This window comes from Bos indicus, chromosome 15, assembly GCF_029378745.1.
Source record: "Bos indicus isolate NIAB-ARS_2022 breed Sahiwal x Tharparkar chromosome 15, NIAB-ARS_B.indTharparkar_mat_pri_1.0, whole genome shotgun sequence".
Lineage (NCBI taxonomy): Eukaryota > Metazoa > Chordata > Mammalia > Artiodactyla > Bovidae > Bos > Bos indicus.
In genome coordinates, this window is record NC_091774.1 from 925,600 (window position 1) to 931,278 (window position 5,679).

Consider the following 5,679-nt stretch of genomic DNA (forward strand, 5'->3'; position numbering starts at 1 on the left):
ATGACTTGTTTTGATATTAGCATCCTTCATCTTCTGGAAATCAAGAAAGATTTCTTCTTCAAATATAAAGTTTAAATAGATTTGCCTATTTTGTCATCATAATTTAAACAAGAAAGTTTTTATTAACATACATTTTATTTCTGTCACGACTTTTCCCTCTTGGTGAAATGATCTCAAGTTGTTTTTATAACTTTACCCCTAGAGGACAGGGTTCTCTAAGTCCTATTCTTAGTAAGTAAATGCTAGTCATTCAGTCGTGTCTGACTCTTTGCAACCCCATGGACTGTAGCCTGACAAGGTCCTCTGTCCTTGGAATTCTCTAGACAAGAATACTGGAGTGGGTTGCCATTCCCTTCTTCAGGGGATCTTTCTGACCCAGGTCTCCTGAATTGCAGGCAGATTCTTTACTGTCTGAGCCACCAGGGAAGCCCAAGTCCTATTCTACATGATGATTATCCTTGATCATCTCTGGAGGAAAATGGTGTGTTATCAAAATTATGACCAATGTCCCAATGAGTTTAACTAGTCAAGAATTATCCTTGGAGATGTAACAATTAAATGACTCAATAATGTGTGCCTATTTCAAATGTATATAATGTGTTTATGGATCTTTTGTCTCATCTCATATGTCAGACTTTTATGAATCTAAATAGTAGACTTAAATCATAATAAATTATGTGTATGTGTATGTAGTCATTCTCTATCCTTCAGGAAAAACAAAGTTCAACGATGAAGAGAGGATACTAAAACTGAGAATCAAAATGCTATAAATGTTACTTCACCATTTTATTGTGATTTGTATAGAATACATACAGCAAAATTTTTATGTAAAAAATTCAGAAACAATTTTCCAATGTCTCTCCAATCAAAGTGTTGAGTTAACATTTGTTGGTGTTTAGGAGAAATCCTGACAGCAATCAATATTTAGGACCTCTGTTCACATTAAGAGTCAGAGTTCATTAGCTAACAGAACATTAATATTCATTTTAAAAATAAGAACAATTTGAAGGTAATATTTCTCTGAAATACTGAAGTGAATTCAGTTCAATTCAGCTCAATTACTCAGTCGTGTCTGACTCTTTGTGACCCCATGAATCGCAGCACGCCAGGCCTCCCTGTCCATCACCAACTCCCGGAGTTCACTCAGACTCACGTTCATCGAGTCAGTGATGCCATCTAGTCATCTCATCCTGTCGTCCCCTTCTCCTCCTGCCTCCAATCCCTCCCAGCATCAGAGTCTTTTCCAGTGAGTCAACTCTTTGCATGAGGTGGCCAAAGACTGGAGTTTCAGCTTCAGCATCATTCCTTCCAAAGAACACCCAGGGCTGATCTCCTTTACAATGGACTGGTGGGATCTCCTTGCAGTCCAAGGGACTCTCACAGTTCAAAAGTATCCATTCTTCAGTGCTCAGCTTTCTTCACAGTCCAACTTTCACATCCATACATGACCAAAGGAAAAACCATAGCCTTGACTAGACGGACCTTTGTTGGCAAAGTAATGTCTTTTGAATATGCTATCTGGGTGGGTCATAACTTTCCTTCCAAGGAGTAAGCGTCTTTTAATTTCATAGCTGCAGTCACCATCTTCAGTGATTTTGGAGCCCCAAAAAATAAAGTCTGACACTGTTTCCCCATCTATTTCCCATGAAGTGATAGGACCACATGCCATGATCTTCTTTTTCTGAATGTTGAGTTTTAAGCCAACTTTTTCACTCTCCTCTTTCACATTCATCAAGAGGCTTTTTAGTTCCTCTTCACTTTCTGCCATAAAGGTGGTGTCATCTGTTTTCTGAAAACATGGGAGGAGTTAGTCACATGGAAACAATTCAAAGTAAAGTGATGCTACATGTATTTGGTTCTTTGTGTTCACAGAGTTGGCACCAGAAATGAAGGGCAAAGGAGAAAATACCAGAGCTCACAATGTGGATTGAATGGCTGTCTTCTTATGCAGGTAACTCAGACCTGCATTTATACACAATATTCTACACTAGATTTTTTATTTTGTAAGAGTACGTTGGTGGTGTGAGAGTTCAGTCTTTTAAGAGTTTTCCTTTGTGATTTTCTTTCTTTTTTTTTTTCTAATTTTATTTTATTTTTAAACTTTACATAATTGTATTAGTTTTGCCAAATACCAAAATGAATCCGCCACAGGTATACATGTGTTCCCCATCCCGAACCCTCCTCCCTCCTCCCTCCCCATACCATCCCTCTGGGCCGTCCCAGTGCACCAGCCCCAAGCATCCAGCATCGTGCATCGAACCTGGACTGGCAACTCGTTTCCTTCATGATATTTTACATGTTTCATTGCCATTCTCCCAAATCTTCCCACCCTCTCCCTCTCCCACAGAGTCCATAAGACTGTTCTATACATCAGTGTCTCTTTTGCTGTCTTGTACACAGGGTTATTGTTACCATCTTTCTAAATTCCATATATATGCGTTAGTATACTGTATTTATGTTTTTCCTTCTGGCTTACTTCACTCTGTATAATAGGCTCCAGTTTCATCCACCTCATTAGAACTGATTCAAATGTATTCTTTTTAATGGCTGAGTAATACTCCATTGTGTATATGTACCACAGCTTTCTTATCCATTCATCTGCTGATGGACATCTAGGTTGCTTCCATGTCTTGGCTATTATAAACAGTGCTGTGATGAACATTGGGGTACACGTGTCTCTTTCCCTTCTGGTTTCCTCAGTGTGTATGCCCAGCTCTTTTTTTTTTTTTTTATCCATACCTGCATTTTATTTTTTTTTAAATTTATTTATTTTAATTAGAGGCTAATTACTTTACAATATTGTATTGGTTTTGCCATACATCAACATGAGTCTGCCATGGGTGTACACATGTTCCCAATCCTGAACCCCCCTCCTACCTCCCTCCCCATACCATCCCTCTGGGTCATCCCAGTGCATCAGCCCCAAGCATCCTGTATCCTGCATCAAACCTGGACTGGTGATTCGTTTCTTATATGATATTATACATGCTTCAATACCATTCTCCAAAATCTTCTCCCCCCTCCCTCTCCCACAGAGAGCTGATTATACACAGTGAAGTAAGCCAGAAAGAAAAACACCAATACAGTATACTAACACATATATATGGAATTTAGAAAGATGGTAACGATAACCCTGTATGTGAGACAGCAAAAGAGACATAGATGTATAGAACAGTCCTTTGTGATTTTCACAATCAGCAGTGTTAGGAATCTTTTGTGACTTCTAAACTATGTGAAAATTGGTTCTATTTTATAATACTCTTTTAGGTGTCTTCACATTCTAATGCTCTGAAGTAATGTTATTTTCAGTAAAATAAAGTTGTCTTAGATACTAATTTCAAGTGTAACTATTTGAGGATATTTTCATGGGCAGATATTTGCAATTCTGATGATATTTTCAATTACTGTTCTCTCTAAACATTCTTTGTTAAGCTGTTAAAATTGAAAAGGTGAGGTAGCATCTGTAGACCTTGATCCATTGACTTTCAATAAACAAAAGTAACACTTTAGTAAGCAAGCAGTTGCTGCAATTTCTACCTTTCTGTTCACAGGTGAACTTCAGCATCTTGTTTTATGTTTGCTGGCTGTTTAGATGCATTCTTCCTTTAAGTAGTTGTTTATATTTTATTTATATTTTTATTCATACATTTCTCAGTTATTTATCTTTTTTAGTTATTAGCTCTATGTATATCCCCCAAATGCAAATCAGTTTCCAAATTACTTTTTTCAATTGATGTTGCTGTATCTCTTCCTAAATCCTAAAGAGAAAGTTCAAATTGTCAAATATATATATTTTAAACTTCAATCATTTGTTAAAAAGATCCTTCCATCCTAGAATGGAGACAGCCATCTCCTTAATAAATTGAAAGTAAAGAATATCTTTCTTTATATTTTAATTAAAACTTTGTTCATTTTTATCTCTGGGCTTTCTATTTTATTCCATTGATCAATATTTCTGTCTTTGTGCCAGTACCATACTGTCTTGATAACTGTGGCTTTGTAGTAAATTTTTATATAAGGTATTAATTTTAAATACAATTTCATTAGCTTCCAAATGAAAATAGACTTGTGGCAACACATTTAGCTAGCAAATAAACTGTCCTTTTCCAATGTGTATCTTGATTATTTGCCACTCTGTAAGATTTTGAGATTCAAGACAATATTTTTATCAGCCTTATATGATAATGTCTGAAATTACCAAATCATAATAAAGCTTAATGCTCAGTAGTTGGATGAGTAAACAAATTATCTTAAATTTCAGGAAGTCTCTAGTAATAAATAAATTTGCAGGTAATTTTGTCCAAAACTCTGACATAAGATACAAACAAACACTATGGAACAAAGGAAAAATGTAACTGAGTTTGTCCTCTTGGGGCTCACTCAGAGCCTCCAGGGTCAGAGAACATTATTTGTTGTCTTCTTGCTCATCTACCTGACAATGATGGGCAACCGACTCAGTGTCCTGACTGTGGTGTTCAGCCCAACTCTGTGTTGCCCTATATACTTCTTTCTTAGTTACTTATCATTTCTCAATGGTGTTTATTCTACTACAGTTACTCCAAATATGATTATAGGCTTACTCTGTGAGGAGAAAACTGTTTCCTTCCAAACTTGCATGATACAACTTTTTATAGGACACTTATTTGGTGGTGCTGATATAATACTCTTGGTGGTCATGGCCCATGACCGCTACATGGCCATCTCCAAATCCTTGCATTATTTGACAGTCATGAATAAACGAGTTTGTATTCTGTTGCTACTACTTACTTTGGTTAGTGGATTTTTGCAAGGGGTACTTCATCCTCTCTTTGTTTACAACCTTCCCTATTGTGACCCCAATGTCATTGACCATTTCATCTGTGACATGTACCCATTGATAAAACTTGCCTGTCATGACACCTACATTACTGTCCTCACAGTGCTGGCCAATGATGGGACAATCTCCGTGGTCATCTTTACACTCTTACTCATCTCCTAGGGGGTCATTCTGTGCTCCCTAAAAAATGTTAGTCAGAAAGGGAGGCACAAAGCCTTGTCCACCTGTGGCTCCCACATTACTGTGGTGTTTCTCTTATTTGTGCCCTGTATTTTCATATATGTGAGACCACCCTATAACTTACCTGTTGATAAATCCTTGAATGTGTTTTATATCATTATAACTCCCATGTCGAACCCTTTAATCCCTTTAATCTATACTCTGAGAAATGGAGAGATGAAAAATGCCATGAAAAAAAAACTCTGGACCAGAATAAGAACATGGGGTAGCAGGGAAATGTGTCACTTATTTTCAGAGAAGAATTGCTCTTTCCAGGAATGTCTTGTATGATTATCTGTATTAAATTTCTATTCAGGATTGAAACATGATGAAACTTGAACATGATGAAAACTTTTACTATTTTTTTATTATTTGAATATTTATATTGATCACAATACAAATGTTCATAACTTCATAGTTCAAAATACGTATTTTGTTTGAATTATACTTTTGAAGATTACTACAGTTTTTTATGTAAATATGTATAGTTGTGGGTTGTAATACACCTCTATAGAGGCTATAAATTTATGTTGTATGTGATGAAAAGACCCTTAGGCTGGGAAAGATTGAAGGCGGGAGAAGAAGGGTATGACAGAGGATGAGATGGTTGGAGGGCATCACTGACTCAATGGACATAAGTTTGA

General features: G+C 36.6%; 1 pseudogene; it reads left to right on the forward strand.

The window, feature by feature from the left end:
- Window positions 1–4,333: 4,333 nt before the first annotated feature.
- On the forward strand, window positions 4,334–5,326 carry LOC139176140 (olfactory receptor 4A47-like; annotated as a pseudogene).
- Window positions 5,327–5,679: the final 353 nt, after the last annotated feature.